Source organism: Caretta caretta, chromosome 20 (genome assembly GCF_965140235.1).
Source record: "Caretta caretta isolate rCarCar2 chromosome 20, rCarCar1.hap1, whole genome shotgun sequence".
Lineage (NCBI taxonomy): Eukaryota > Metazoa > Chordata > Testudines > Cheloniidae > Caretta > Caretta caretta.
Window position 1 is genome coordinate 18,135,101 of NC_134225.1, and position 15,633 is coordinate 18,150,733.

The window sequence follows — 15,633 nt, forward strand, 5'->3', positions numbered from 1 at the left end:
ATTTGAGGACTTCAATAGCTCAAACGTAGGTCAGGGATTTGTTACAGGAGTGAATGGGTGAGATTCTGTGGCCTGCGTTGTGCAGGTCGTCAGATTAGATGATCATAATGGTCCCTTCTGACCTTAAAGTCTATGAGACTCCTCCAAACTCCAAGTTCCATGTGTTTGCTAGAGAGTTTGTGAGGTTTTGAGTGTCTCCTGGGAAACGCGGAGTTCCCTTCACACAGAAGGAATTGAGGTTGCTCACCAGTTCCTCCTGGAGGTGATTGGCCCCTCTCAGGGTAGGGCTAGCCTTGGGCAAGTACAGCAAAAAACAGATGTGACTATTCTTGCAGCACTTCACAACCCTTTTGATTCAGGAGCTTTCGGGAGAGTGAGGCCAAGACACTTCTGCTTTCCATTGACTTGGCTGAGATCAACAGTGAGAGAAGAATGGGGCCCAATGTGATGCTGTGTCCATTAGCACCTGATGATAGCAAACACCATCCCAGGTGATGGGGCAAAGGAAGAGCTCCTCAAGTCCCCATCCCTTTTCTCCAGCCCCACAGAAACGCCTGACCTGAGGGGTTGGCTCATGATAGACTGGAGAGATCTCTGCTCCAACCGGGGTCACTCATCAACATGGATTTCATCCCATCACACCCTGCAATCCCCCTCCCTCCAACTGCAGCAGCAGAAAGAGGCTGACACCTGCCCGGGAGCCCAGGATCCTGAATCCTAAAGCCGTGTCCCCCCAGGCATCCTGCCTCCTGTGCAAACCCTCTGCACTGGCTCCACCTCCCCTGGGTTCCCAGCTGGTTTCACTGTCTCCAGCTGTCAAGGTTCCTTCCCCATTCTGAACTCTAGTTGTACAGATGTGGGTACCTGCATGAAAACCTCCTAAGCTTACTTTTACCAGCTTAGGTTAAAACTTCCCCAAGGTACAAACTATTTTACCCTTTGCCCCTGGACTTCCACTGCCACCACCAAACTTTATCTGGGTTCCTGAAAAAACGGAGTTTGGACACGTCTTTCCCCCCAGAATCCTCCCAACCCTTGAACCCCACTTCCTGGGGAAGGTTTGGTAAAAATCCTCACCAATTTGCATCGGTGACCACAGACCCAAACCCTTGGAGCTTAGAACAATGAAAAAGCATTCAGTTTTCTTACAAGAAGACTTTTAATAGAAGTAAAAAGGAATCACCTCTGTAAAATCAGGATGGTAGATACCTTACAGGGTAATTAGATTCAAAACATAGAGAATCCCTCTAGGCAAAACCTTAAGTTACAAAAAAGACGCGCAGACAAGAATATTCATTCTATTCAGCGCAGCTATTTTCTCAGCCATTTAAAGAAATCATAATCTAACACATACCTAGCTGGATTACTTACTAAATTCTAAGACTCCATTCCTGTTCTGTCCCCGGCAAAAGCATCACACAGACAGACACAGACCCTTTGTTTTTCTCCCTCCTCCCAGCTTTTGAAAGTATCTTGTCTCCTCATTGGTCATTTTGGTCAAGTGCCAGTGAGGTTACCTTTAGCTTCTTAACCCTTTACAGGTGAGAGGATTTTTTCCTCTGGCCAGGAGGGATTTTAAAGGGGTTTACCCTTCCCTTTATATTTATGACACCCCCCCCCCAAATCTCAGCTAGGGTGAAACGCTGGCTGGGATTTCTTCCTGGAGCTCTAGGAAAAAACAGAGTTAATAAGACACATGCATCTCTAAATATACTACCAAGTACATAAAGACTAACAATATTTTCCACATCTCAAGGACGATTTTAACCAGTTGATTCTGGGAAACTTTCACGGGAGAGTGCATCAGCCACTTTGTTAGAGGCTCCTGAGATGTGTTGGATGTTGAAATCAAAATCTTGGAGAACTAAACTCCACCGAATAAGTTTTTTGTTATTTCCCATGGCGGTATGAAGCCACTGTAGCGCAGCATGGTCGGTTTGCAGGTGAAAACGCCGTCCCCAAACATATGGGCGTAGCTTTTCCAGGGCGTAGACAATGGCGTAACATTCTTTTTCACTGACTGACCAGTTGCTTTCCCTCTCAGACAGTTTTTTGCTGAGAAACACTACAGGGTGGAATTCTTGATCTGGTCCTTTCTGCATTAAAACTGCTCCCACACCACGCTCGGACACATCTGTGGTTACTAGGAACGGTTTGTCGAAGTCTGGGGCCCTTAGTACAAGGTCAGACATGAGTGTCGCTTTAAGCTGGTTAAAGGCCTTCTGACACTCTTCGGTCCACTGAATGGCATTTGGCTGTTTCTTTTTGGTTAGGTCTGTCAGTGGGGCGGTGATTTGGCTGTATTGCGGTACAAATCGTCTGTAATAACCGGCCAAGCCTAAGAAGGATTGAACCTGTTTCTTTGACTTTGGGACAGGCCACTTTTGGATAGCATCCACTTTGGCCTGTAGGGGGCTGATAGTTCCTTGACCCACCTGGTGTCCAAGGTAAGTCACTCTGTTTAGGCCTATTTGACACTTCTTAGCCTTAACAGTTAGTCCTGCCTCCCTTATGCACTCAAAGACTTTTTGTAGATGTTCCAGGTGTTCTGCCCAGGAATCCGAAAATATGGCCACATCGTCAAGGTAGGCGACTGCATATTCTCCTAATCCCGCTAGGAGACCATCTACAAGTCTTTGGAAGGTGGCGGGTGCATTTCGCAGCCCAAAAGGGAGTACATTAAATTCATACAGCCCAACATGTGTGGTTAAGGCTGACCTTTCCTTGGTGGATTCATCTAGCAGTACCTGCCAGTACCCCTTGATTAAGTCTAAGGTAGAGATGAACTGGGCCCGTCCCAGTTTCTCTAATAGTTCATCTGTGCGTGGCATTGGATAGTTGTCTGGGCGAGTTACAGCATTTAGCTTACGGTTGTCCACACAAAAACGTATCTCCTCATCTGGTTTGGGAACTAGAACCACTGAAGATGCCCATGCACTTCCAGAGGGGCGGATTACACCAATCTGTAACATATCCTGGATCTCCCGGTCTATAGCAGTTTTAGCTTGAGGAGACACCCAGTAAGGTTGGACCCTAATTGGGTGAGCATTACCTGTGTCAATGGAGTGGTATGCCTGTTCAGTCAGTTCTGGGGTGGCTGAGAACGTCGGTGCGTAGCTAGTGCACAGCTCCTTGATCTGCTGTCGCTGCATATGCCCAAGGGTCATGGAGAGGTTCACCTCTTCCACACCACCAGCACATTTCCCTTCGTAGGAGACACCTTCGGGCCACTCAGCGTCATCTCCTCCCTGGGCTGTAAACTGACAAACCTTTAATTCTCTGGAATAAAAGGGCTTTAGAGAATTAATATGGTACACCTTAGGCTTTTGGTTGGAGGTGGGGAATGCTATGAGATAATTAACAGCTCCCAGGCGCTCCTGGACCGTGAATGGCCCTTCCCACGATGCTTCCATTTTATGGGCCTGGAGCGCCTTTAAGACCATGATCTGGTCCCCTACTTTGAAGGAACACTCTCTGGCATGTTTATCATACCAGGCTTTTTGCTCTTTTTGAGCATCCTGTAAGTTTTCTTTAGCAAGGGCTAAAGAGGTTCGGAGGGTGTTTTGTAGGTTGGTTACAAAGTCCAGAATGTTAGTTCCCGGAGAAGGTGTAAATCCCTCCCATTGCTGCTTCACCAACTGTAATGGCCCCTTAACCTCACGGCCAAATACAAGTTCAAGGGGTGAAAACCCTAAACTGGGATGTGGTACAGCTCTGTAGGCAAAGAGCAACTGCTGCAACACTAGGTCCCAATCATTGGAGTGCTCATTTACGAATTTACGTATCATGGCCCCCAAACTTCCATTAAACTTCTCCACCATGCCATTTGTTTGATGGTGGTAAGGAGTGGCAACCAAGTGATTTACCCCATGAGCTTCCCAAAGGTTTTCCATAGTTCCTGCTAGGAAATTAGTCCCCGCAACTGTGAGGATGTCGGAGGGCCAACCTACCCTGGCAAAAATGTCTGCTAGTGCCTGGCACACACTTTTAGCCCTGGTGTTGCTTAGAGCTACTGCTTCCGGCCACTGGGTGGCAAAATCCATGAAAGTCAGTATGTACTGCTTTCCTCTGGGTGTCTTTTTCAGAAAAGGACCCAGAATATCCACAGCTACTCGCTGAAATGGAACTTCAATGATGGGGAGTGGCTGGAGAGGAGCTTTGACCTGGCCTTGTTCCCACTCTTTGGCATACTTCACAAGACCAGACATAGGTAGAAACATCCTTGCCCATTCCCTCCCAGTGGAATGACCCCCCCAAATGGTCTTTGGTCCTGTTCACCCCAGCATGGCCACTAGGATGATCGTGGGCTAAGCTCAAGAGCTTGGCCTGGGATTTAGTTGGAACTACCAACTGTCTCTGAGGATGCCAGTCTTCCTGGTGTCCACCAGAAAGAGTTTCCTTGTATAAAAGTCCTTTTTCTACAACAAACCTGGATCAGTTAGAAGAGCTGAGAGGTGGTGGGTTGCTCCGTGCCGCTGTCCAAGCTCTCTGGAGGCTTTCATCTGCTTTCTGTTCAATCTGGAACTGTTCCCTTGATGCTGGAAACATCAGTTCCTCATTGGATTGTGGACCTATGCTTGGTCCCTCTGGAAGCGATGTAGGGGATGGGGCTGTTTCCGTTGACTGTGAACTGCTCTCCGCTGGGACACTATGTTGGGGTTCAGGCTCCGGCTGAGCCTCTTGTGTAGGGTTATGGGCTGCTGCCGGTTCAGGTTCGGTGGGGCTATCTGGTGTTGAGGTTGCAAGTACTGGATTCAGTGCTGGCAATGGGTCTGGTGCTGGTTGTTCTGCTGGTTCCGGTTCTGGGACTGGTTCCGTCTGGGCCTCTGGGACTGGATCCACTACTGCTGTTGCAGACATTGGCCTGGGGTCCGGGTCCATCACCTCTGACCGGGTCCTGATAGAAGTTTCCGGAACAGAGCTAGGCCTCACGGCTTGTTTAGCCTGGCTGCGGGTGACCATTCCCACCCTCTTGACCCGCTTCACATGACTGGCCAAGTCTTCCCCCAACAGCATGGGGATGGGATAATCATCATAGACTGCAAAAGTCCATGTTCCTGACCAGCCCTGGTACTGGACAGGCAACTTGTCTGTAGGCAAATTGAAAGAGTTGGACTTGAAGGGTTGAATCGTCACTTGGATCTCTGGGTTGATTAAATTGGGATGTGTAAGCAGTGTCAGGATGAGCTTCACCCTGACATCTGGTGGTGAGGTGTGGCAAGTTGTGGAAAAGAACTTCAGGGGCCGATCTCATTTGCATAGGCACACCCACCCCGCCTAGAATGAGGCCATAGCTGCCCAAATGGTCACTTTGGCTGCTGTGGGATCCCCAGTGTCTCTGTTATTGGGGCAGGAAGAATAAATTGTTATTACCCTGATTATGGGAACTGTGCTTGGAACTGTACTTGGCCTTTTGTTATGATGGAGGGACTCACCATCAACTAAGTAGCACTCGCTAGGCAAGGGTCATAGGTTCTAAAACTCTGTGAATGGAGAGAGGCTGGGGATAAGTATTAATACTTGGTGGAATGGGCCCCTTGGTGAGGGTCTTACATGCTAATTGGACTTCTTCCTCTCTCCACTGTGGAATATCAGAGCTAATTTTGATTTCATTAGAAGTCTAGTTACAGGCTGCTGAGCTCACTTTGGGCTAATAGTGCACCAGCACTGAGGCTCCCCTACTACAAGCTGAATTCACCAAAGAGCTGAACTGACTAAGAGCTGAAATCACTGACCATTGTGTTAAGTAGTGGGGGAGCCTGAAGATATATTGTGGAGCAGTTTGCGGGCGGCTGGAGTGCCTTGTGGACAGGCTGGTGGAGCAGTTCATAGGACGGCGGGAGCTGCTGGTGGGACGCGGAGCAGTTCATGGGACGGCAGGAGCTGCGTGTGGGCCGCAGAGCAGAGCGGAGCTGAGCGAAGCAGTTTGTGGGGCGGCTGGCAGAGCGGAGCGAAGGCCTATGGAGCTGTGGGGCGGTCAGCTTCAGATCATGTAAGGTGCCTCTTACCTCCGCCCCCATCTCCACCCAGGTTGGGAGGTAAAGCTCAGTAGATAAACTTTTGAACTCTGGGGCTGCCCTGACCAGGGACAGAGACTTTTGGGTCATTGGACTTTTGGGACTTTGGGTGATTTGGGGTTGCTGGACTCAAGAACAAAAGGGAAAGGGCATGCCCCAATTTGCTTGGGGTGGGTTTTTTGCTCATGGGTTGTGTTATGAATCCTGTTGATGGTGTTTCCCCAACATAATGCCACATTGTTTCTCTCTGTTATTAAAAGGCTTTTTGCTACACTCAGACTAGGTGCTTGCGAGAGGGGAAGTATTGCCTCTTGGAGGCGCCCAGCGGGGGTGGTATATATTTGTCCTAGGTCACTGGGTAGGGGCTCAAGCCGGTTTGCATTGTGTTATTGTAATGGATCCCCTAGATATTGAACCCGGCCCTTGTTGCTGCCAACTCTGACGGGCAGAAGGGTTACACATGGATAGCTGACACTTGTGCTCCGGTGACCCTCCACGCGGTGACCTTCTTCCCGCCCACACTCACAGTTTCCCTCCGCTCCAAGGGTATCTGGGAGGTATCTGGGCCTGCGGCGAGGCGGGTTGCTGGAGAACGGGGTGGTGGGACGATAAGGTGTCTGGAGGGTTCTTTGGGAGGTAAGTGGGGCCTTGGGCAGCCCCCGGTAATAGGGTGTGGTCTGGGGTTGTCCCTTCTGGTCTCCACTCCAACTGCGACCCGTTTTCTTCTTCTCTGCCACCTCCACCCATCTAGCTCCAATCTCTCCTGCCTCGATTACAGTTTTGGGCTTCCCATCTAGGATGTATCTTTCTATTTCCTCAGGAACACCCTCAGAATTGTTCCATTTGCATTAGGAAGGGCAAAATTACTGGAGATTCAACACTTGCTCCTGATATCCAGGCATCCCAATGTTTCACAATGTGGTAGGCATGTTGGGTAAATGACACGTCTGGTTTCCACCTTAGGACTCTGAACCTCCGACGAGAATGCTCGGGTGTTATCCCCATTCTGACTCTCGCCTTGGATTTAAACAGTTCATACTTCTTCATGTGTTCTTTAGGCATTTCAGCCGCCACCTCAGCTAAGGGTCCACTGATCTGCAGCCTCAGCTCTACCATGTATTGGTCGGTAGAGATGCTGTACCTAAGGCACACCCTTTCAAAGTTTTCTAAGAAGGCCTCAGTATCGTTGCCTGCCTTGTAGGTGAGGAACTTCCTGGGATGGGACTTACAAGGAACAGACTGTGAACTGCCCTGACATCCCAGAGACCCTGTTTGTGATGTTCCCTGCCACAGGGCGGGTTGGTGTATTTCCTTTAAACTTTCTCATTTTTCCTTATTCTTTTTAAAATTAATTGTTGATTAAATAACTTGTAACTTGTATGTAATGGTCAGTGGGTCAGAGAAGTGCCCAGTGCAGAGAGAGTACCCCGGAGTGGGGACATCCTAGCCCCTGTCCTAGGTGACCACAGCAGGGTTGGGGGTCGAGCCCAGCCTTGTTGGGGTTACGAGGACTCTGCCAGACAGGAGAGTGGAAGGGGAGCCCTCAAGGGCAGGAAGGCCACTGGGTAAAGGAAGTGGGAGCGAGGACTCAGATCCTTTTGCTAGCCCACTTCACCGGGGTAGTGCAGAAGCCGGGAAAGTTTCCCACAATAGCGGGACTATTCTCCCGCTTACACTTGGAAATGACCGGGGTCCCCTCGTGTGCAGACCCTTCACAAAGTGCCACAATGTCACTGGAAGTTCCCACTGCATCTGTGTAGATGGATAAAAGCCTGATCCCGTGAAAGAGAATTTCATGGATCTGAGTGAGAACACCTGCCAGGGTGAGGTCCCCGCCATCCCTCCCTGCTGCCTGGCGGCCCTTGGTTAACGTTTTTGTTTGATTTTATTACAAATTCTGTAGGAATAACCGCATTTTGGGACCAGTTCTGCTCTGCTCCCGCCTTTCCATTGTCACTGAATTGGGCCCAGGTCTCACTGACAGTTTTGTCAATATCTGCAATGAGAAAAGGGATAAGTGTCAACAAAATGCTACCCTCTGTGAACCGCATGAGAGATGCATCAACACTCTTGGGAATGACACTTGTAAATGTCACTCGGGATTTGGGCAGAATCACAAGGATATTTTCAAACTCTGCAAAGATAGGACAGGTGAGACCATTTAACAATGATCCCCCCCACTCGTGTCCTCGAGGTGAGGAGAGATACCAGAGTCCACTAGGCAATTTCTAGGCAGCCTGATAGCAAAGTCCTGGGATGGACAGTAATCAGGCAGTGAGCCCATCTTGCGGAATTGGCCGATGTCCCCATCTTGCGTCTGTCCACCAGGAGGATAACAACCTGCTGCTGCTGCCAGCTATTGAAACTACTCCTTTAACTTGCACGGTTGAGGCCTGCACTGTGGTACTGAAAGTCTGGGATCAAAACACTGCTGATGACAACTCCATGGTCAGTGATTCAAAACAGCTTCTCAATGGGGCGTCTCTCATTTCCCTTCCCAGTTTTTAATGAATGCAGCAGATCCCCAGCCATCTGTGGGCCGGGAGCCTGATGCATCAACACCATTGGGGGGTCACTGATGTGAGTGGCCAACTAGCCGCATCCCTTCCACCAGGGTCGGGACCTGCGTACAGAACAAAACCACATGTAAAGGTGAGTTCTCCCCCAGCGAGCAGAGGTGTCTGTATCCAGCAGGTCTGTCTGTGGGGTAGATGGAAACCCATCAAGAGATCTATGAAGCTGGCTTGCAGGTGCGGTAGGAGGATGGGGTAAGAATTAGTTTCTCCCACCCTCCCAGACAGGGTGCTCTCTAGCGCTGATGCACAGGCTCAAGGCCACCAGCTCCCCTGTGTTTGTAGGGAGTGTGCCTTAAATTCCTTCCGTCACCCTGTGAAACACTCTGATCAGCTGAAGGGAGGCAGAAGCCCAGGCTCATGTGAGGGATCAAAGGAACAGGAGCAGGGAAAGGGAGACAGGGGAGTGTAAATGGAGGAGAGAAAGGCAGAGTGAGAGGGGGAGGAAGGGAGAGGATTTTTGCAGCAGGCACTTACTAGACTATCGGCAGCACAGGACTGGCAGGCAGACCGAGGGCAGCCTTTGGGGTTGGGAAGATAAGGGGATTTTTCCCCCAGTGTGATCTGATGTAAAAGCTCTAATATCTGTGCCTCTCTTTCCATTGCTCCAAGTGCCCATATATAACCGCAGCCCTGAGTTTGCAGGAGTCCTAGAGAGGTGCAGGAACTTCTCTCTGCAGGTACCTTTGAACTGATCATTCATTTGTTGGGTGTTTTGTTCAGTGTTTCTGCCAACACTACAGAAACATCGAGACTAAAAGCTTTGGTGTTTGTATTACGGTAGTGCCTAGAAGCACCAGCCAAGATCAGCTCCCCATTGTGCTAGGCCCTTCCAAAGAGCGAGTCACAGACACGCTGTAGTGGTGAGTGTACATTTGCGTGCAGCACCCCTAGCTGGGAAAAAACAGTCTGACCCCCAGTGTCCCCAAGCAACTCGCCCTTTCGACTCCCTCCTGAACAGCAGCTCCCTCCGGGCCGGTGCCAGCGAGGAAGAGGTGGCATCGGCTGTGATGCTCCTGATACAGGCCATGAAACAGGCCATGCTGGCCACTGTGCTCCGGTCTCCAGAGATGAAGACTCAGAACGGGAGGACAGGATCTACAGGTGAAGGGGCCATCTGGCTCTCAGCTGCTGGGGGATAGAAGATTATACAGTGCATTCAATAGAGACACAGAACAGCACTGCCCCCTGCCCCAGGAATTTTAATCCAGCCCAGCCAGCGCCCTAAGGTGTATCAGAAAATGCCTGAGGTTTTCAATGCAGTACTTGCAGTCTGCCCCTAGGGTCAGCTATGCTGAGCCAGGCACTTCTCCCCCCATTCTGCCCCCACCCCAAACGCCACTCCACCAGCTGGGTGAGTGCAGAGGGGATGCAGAACCCACAAGGGAGGTACAGCCAGCATGTGGGGAGGGGATACAGGGAGATGGGCCAAGGGGAGGCAGAGTGGGGGAGCCCCAACCATCCCCTTCCCCAACAGAGAAGAACCCCGAAGACCTTCACACCCCAGGCAGAGTGGGAGAGGGGTAAGGATCTGGGCGAGAATGGACAGATTCCTGGGGAAGTGGTTTCAGTGTGGGAAGCTCTGTCACTTCCTCTCCCCCCTCCCTCCCACCAGGTACTGAGACTCATGTTTCACAGGGAACTGCAGTGCAGACAGCGGGGCCTCAGGCTGAGAGCTCAGGAGGAGACGCTGGACATTCCCTGTGATACAGTCACCATGGCAACCGCACAAGGTACCATCCAGGAGATGGAGATGCCCAGGGACCAAACTGCAGCACAGAGCGATTCCCAGGCACCAAACCCCCGTCCTGGTTCTATCCTTGCTCTGTCCCCGTGGATCCCCAGGCCAGGAACCTCGTCTCTGGCTCCAGCATGAGTGGGGACCTTGCTGACCGTGCCAGTGGTTCTCAGCTGTTGGCCATGGGACTGTGCAGACACCTTCATTTCTGCTTGTCTCACAGAGGTGGGGGCTCCGAGGGGAGATGGCTCAGCAGAGGGCCTCCGTGGTATGAAGTGGGCCCAGCGAATGGAAAGGGGAGGAGATTCTTAGCCAGCTAAACCCCAGGCTGGAGATGAGCATCTCCCTGGGTGGGAACCAGAATAACATTTCCCCTCAACTCCCACTTTCAGGCTCATACGACCTAACTGAGAGTTTGTCTACATGACAAGATGCTGCACTGCAAGCCAGGTTGTGAATCTCCAGCGTACCAGCTTGCGGGTCAGTAAAATCCCCTGTCAGCATTGCTGCAGTTCAGCGTGCTACAGCAGTGCCTGCAAGGGATGTTATTGCGCAGCAAGCTGGTGCGCCATAGATTCTCCACCTCGCTTGCAGCACAGTAACTTGCAGAGTAGACAAGTCCTGATACTGCTCCCGAATCCTCCAGCACCAGGGAAAGCTCCTCCCTGACCAACTTCTCTGCTTGTCTTCACTGAGAAGTCATGTCTTCGCCTCGGCTTTCTGCAGCTTAATGTTTCCAAGATGGAATGCTTCTCTGGCCTCAGACCGGGGAGGTAGCCTGCTCCAGTGATTAGGCAGGACTCCTGAGTTCGATGCCCATTTCTGCCACAGTCTCACTGGTCATTGGGTGTCTCATAGAGTTTAAGGCCAGAAGGAACCATTGGATCATCTGGTCTGACCTTCTGCATAGAACTGGCCCCGTGAATTGAGCCCAATAACTTGTGCTTGTCTAAATTGCCTGGTGCCTTCCAGAAGGGCAGTCGGTCTGGATTTGAAGACAGCATGGGGTGGAGAATCCACTGCTTCCCTTGGGAGTTTGTTCCAATGGTTAATTGCTCTCGCTGTGGTGTCTGATTTCCAGTTTCATTTTGTCTGGCTTCAGCTTCCAGATCTTGGTGGTTCTTCTGCCCCCCACAGAGACAAGAACAGACTTCTCTCACCCGACCTCTCCAGGGGACCCAAATTCCAGCTACATGGAGACAAACCACCACCGAACAGCTCACCAAGTCTCTCTAGCTCCAACCATAGGCTCTGCAGCTATGCTCTCTGAAATTCCCGTTAGCTGCACCTGGCTGGCTCTTTCTTCAACTTCAACATCCCTATGTCCAGAACGAGGTATCATCTCCTGTTCCAACAGGTTTCACGGCTGTTGCTTGTATTACTTATTCCACCCCAGACTCCATCATTAACAAGACATTTCTCAGTGAGGGGAATCTACCAGCTGGTGAGAGGCTGAGGAATGTTCAGCTGAACTCCAGGGTGGTGAGTGGGGCCATCAGAGATGGGAGACTCCTTCACCTCTCCAGAGCTGTGAACTTGACCCTGCCCCATAGAGAGGTGTGGGGATCCCCTCAATTTGCTCCCTGTCGGGGGCTCACCTGCTGAGCCTTTGGATCGTGCTGCCTTTCTGGGCTCCCACTGTGTCTGAGAAGTGGAGAGACTTCCTTATTCCTGATGCACTGGAGCTGTTTTACTGGGGGAGGTTATGAGGGTTTGCACCGTGTCACACTGGGTTATGATTCATCGTGGAAAGTGCTTAACAGCTCTGCCTGGGTCACCCCTGATCCAAACTAATGAGAAAGCAGCTTCCTATACCTTATGCGGTTCAGAGAATCAGCATGAAACAGTGCTTTCTTTGATACAGAAATCAGCTTGCGGGGGGAGTTGTACCACTGCCCTCTGCTGGATGGAAGTAGAAAGGCTTGGCCATGTGCCACATGCCCTGTAGTCTGCTAACTAACAGGGGCTCTCAGGTAGCAGGGCCTTTGCTTTTAGAGCTCTGGGATGGGAGTTCTCTCTCCACTGTCATCATCAAATGACCCATGGGCACTGGGTGCTGCGTGGGGAGAACTACATGGCCTTGGGTTTGTTACTGCGTGGGATATAGACACACAATAACAGAAACAACATCATCTCTGTGATCTCATGAGGATGATAATGGTGCTATTGTGTTTCCAGGCAAAGACAGCCAAGGAAGAGGCTCTCTGCATCCACTGGAAATTCATCGCTGGGAAAGGCACCTAGTCTCCAGCCGGCTGCACCGCTTTGCACACAAACAGCACTCACACCACCTGCAGCTGTGACCATCTCTCCAGCTTCGCTCTCCTTATGGGTCCCACAACAGTGCAGGTATCTCACTCTCAGACTCAGCTCAGAGGCCTGGACTCTGAGCCATTGGTGGCTTTGCTGGGGTAATGTCTGAGTAGGAACCTCAGGATCTCGCCATCCTCACCTTCCTCCTGTGCTGCTCCATCCACAACGTCATGTGGCAAAGCTCTGACCTTGTCTCAGTGAGTCCTGTGCTTTCTGGCGGATTTCACTAGCCTCAGAGGCTCACTGTGACCCTCTACATAGCCCTTCTCCCTCTAGAGGCAAGGGTCACAGCCTACTGAGCCATTTTCATCATAAGCCAACAAGGAAGGGGAGGAGAAGCTACACTCCCTCACACAGTCTCTGTTGTCTCCCAGTCTCAGTGATTAGTCAGGGAAGGGATGGGGAAGCCTGGGCCCACCCTCTACTCCAGGCTCCTGATAGTAGCAGCTCTTGGTAGCTGACTTTTTGGAAACAGGACAAGTACGATTCCCAAGGCCACTTCCCCACAGCAGCCCCCACTTCCTCAATATCTACATCACGCTTACTTCAGGGCCTCCTTCCTTGTGCCTGATAGGGTTTGTACTGCTCCATTTCTCCAGCAGCGCAGCTTCCTCCTACAGCTCCTGACACATGCGCCCCCACCTGACTGGGAGGCTTTTAACTAGTTTCAGCCAGCCCCTGATTGGCTTCAGGTGTCCCAAACCTAGCTATCTTACCTGCTTTCTGGAAGGATCTTAATTGGCCCCAGGTGCCTTAATTGATCTGGAGCAACTGCCATTTGCTTACCCTGGTAACAGGGATTTGTTTAGCCTGGGGCTAATATATCTTTCTCCCACTACTTTCCTATAGCCAGCTGGCCTTGCCCCATCACAGTCAGCACCCCTCTCCACCTGCAGCTCTACCTCTGCCTCTTCCTGGCCTACCTGCTCTTCCTCACTGTGGTGACCCGCACCTGCAGTCGTATACGGCCTGATTCTCCCCTGCTCTGTTTCTCCACTCGCAGCAGGGCTGGGGTGTGTGACTTTGAACCCCTTTGTGCTCCCTGTATTCTGGCTGTGCAGGACGCAGAGGGGATTCCCGGGGGGATGTTTCCACCCCCTGAGACTGAGCACATGCCACCAGGACCACTTTATTCTGTCTGTCATTACTTGGAACCACTTAATCCTACTTTTTATATTTAATAAAATCACTTTTTACTTATTAATTAACCCAGAGTATGTATTAATACTTGGGAGGGCATACAGCTGTGCATCTCTCTCTATCAGTGTTATAGAAGGCGAACAATTTAGGAGTTTACCCTGGATAAGCTTTGTACGGAGTAAAACAGATTTATTTGGGGTTTGGATCCCATTGGGAACTGGGTATCTGGGTGTTGGAGACAGGAGCACTTCTTAAGCTGTTTCCAATAAAGCCTGCAGCTTTTGGGGGACGTGGTTTGGACCTGAGTCCGTGTTTGTAGCAGGCTAGTGTGTCTGGCACAACCAGGCAAGGCACTGAAGTCCCAAGATGCCAGGGAAAATGGGCTCAGAGGTAGTCACAGCACATCAGGTGGCAGTTCCCAAAGGGGTTTCTGTGACCCAACCCGTCACACCCCATCTCTGCTCCAGTGGCTGAAAAGGGGTAATAGACTCATATTAATGTCACTCAGCTGGGATAATGACAGGTTTCAGAGTAACAGCCGTGTAAGTCTGTATTCGCAAAAAGAAAAGGAGTACTTGTGGCACCTTAGAGACTAACCAATTTATTTGAGCATAAGCTTTCATGAGCTACAGCCTGCGCTTCTTCTTCTTCCTTCCTCCTGTACCTGCTGGCTCAGCCTGTAGAGAGCCTGTCATTGGAGCTTCCTGGGTCCAGTCTGTGCCATAATCCCAGAAACCAGTGGGAGCTTACCTTGAGGACAGCAAGAGTTTGGTCTAGTCCAGTTACTGACCCAAGGAATGAGGAAGGGAGGGGCTGCACCATGCAAGTGTTTGGTGGGGGAAAGGATCTACATTGGGTGGAGTGAAGATGACAAAAGTCCATGCGGTTTCTTCCCAGAGCCTGGGATGGGGAGATTAGTTGCAGCCTGAAAGTGGCAGGGAAGAGCCTAAAGACAGGCGCTGGAAACTCTGACACAGATCCTGCTCTCAGGTACACTGGTGTAAACTGAGCCAACTGGAGTCACTTCATTTTTAACTCTAAGCAGAATCTGGCCTCTGTGATCCCATTGATCCATCTCAGCCCTGGCTGTGCCATCAGCTCTGTGCATGGGGAGGGACCGAGAGCTGCCAGAGGATATTACAGAAGAGGGGATCAATGGTCCCTGGTTCTGCAGTGTTCAGATCTCTCCCCTGGGATCGTTCTCTGCCTCAGCTCGAGTCATTGGCCCCGGATGAAACGGTTCACAAGAAATATTTTCAGCTGTTTCCACAGATAAATGTGACGTTCTTTGCCCCGACCCTGTGGATCTTGAGAAACAGACTCTCCTCCCTCGGCGCAGATGTGTCCACTCTCAGAGACCATAGTTGAGAAGGGAACAAAGCAACCCTGGAGGGTCAAATGCTTTGGTTTGGAAGGTCCTTGGCATGTGGAGGGGGTGAGGGATTGCAGGAGGGGAACAGCATATCTAGGATCCATGGGAACAAATTCCCAATGTGTTCTCATTGACAGTAGCCCTGTCCCACACAGGAAGCAGGGGCTGCTAGCTCCACGCCACTCTGCCCAGATCCTCCTGACCCAATTGCTCTCCATAGGGTTATTGTAACGGGATCTCTCCATCTGCCTGTATCCAGGTTACTGACCTTTAAAGCTATTGCCCAGCTCTTCCTTCTGGGCTGCACATGGAACTTTGGTCTCCTCCAAGTCGGCCCAGCAGTCCCCATCGTCAACAGCCTGCAGGGAGCCTTCATCTTCCTGGGTGCAGTGTCTCCTCAATCGCCAGGTAACATCAAGAGCATTTAATGGTGCAGTGACATCGCTGAAGCTGAAACGCGGTTACAGGCCAGGTCCTCAG

General features: G+C 51.0%; 1 pseudogene; it reads left to right on the forward strand.

Moving 5' to 3' along the window:
• Positions 1–8,184: 8,184 nt before the first annotated feature.
• On the forward strand, positions 8,185–15,581 carry LOC125628869 (adhesion G protein-coupled receptor E3-like; annotated as a pseudogene).
• The last annotated feature ends 52 nt before the right edge of the window (positions 15,582–15,633 follow it).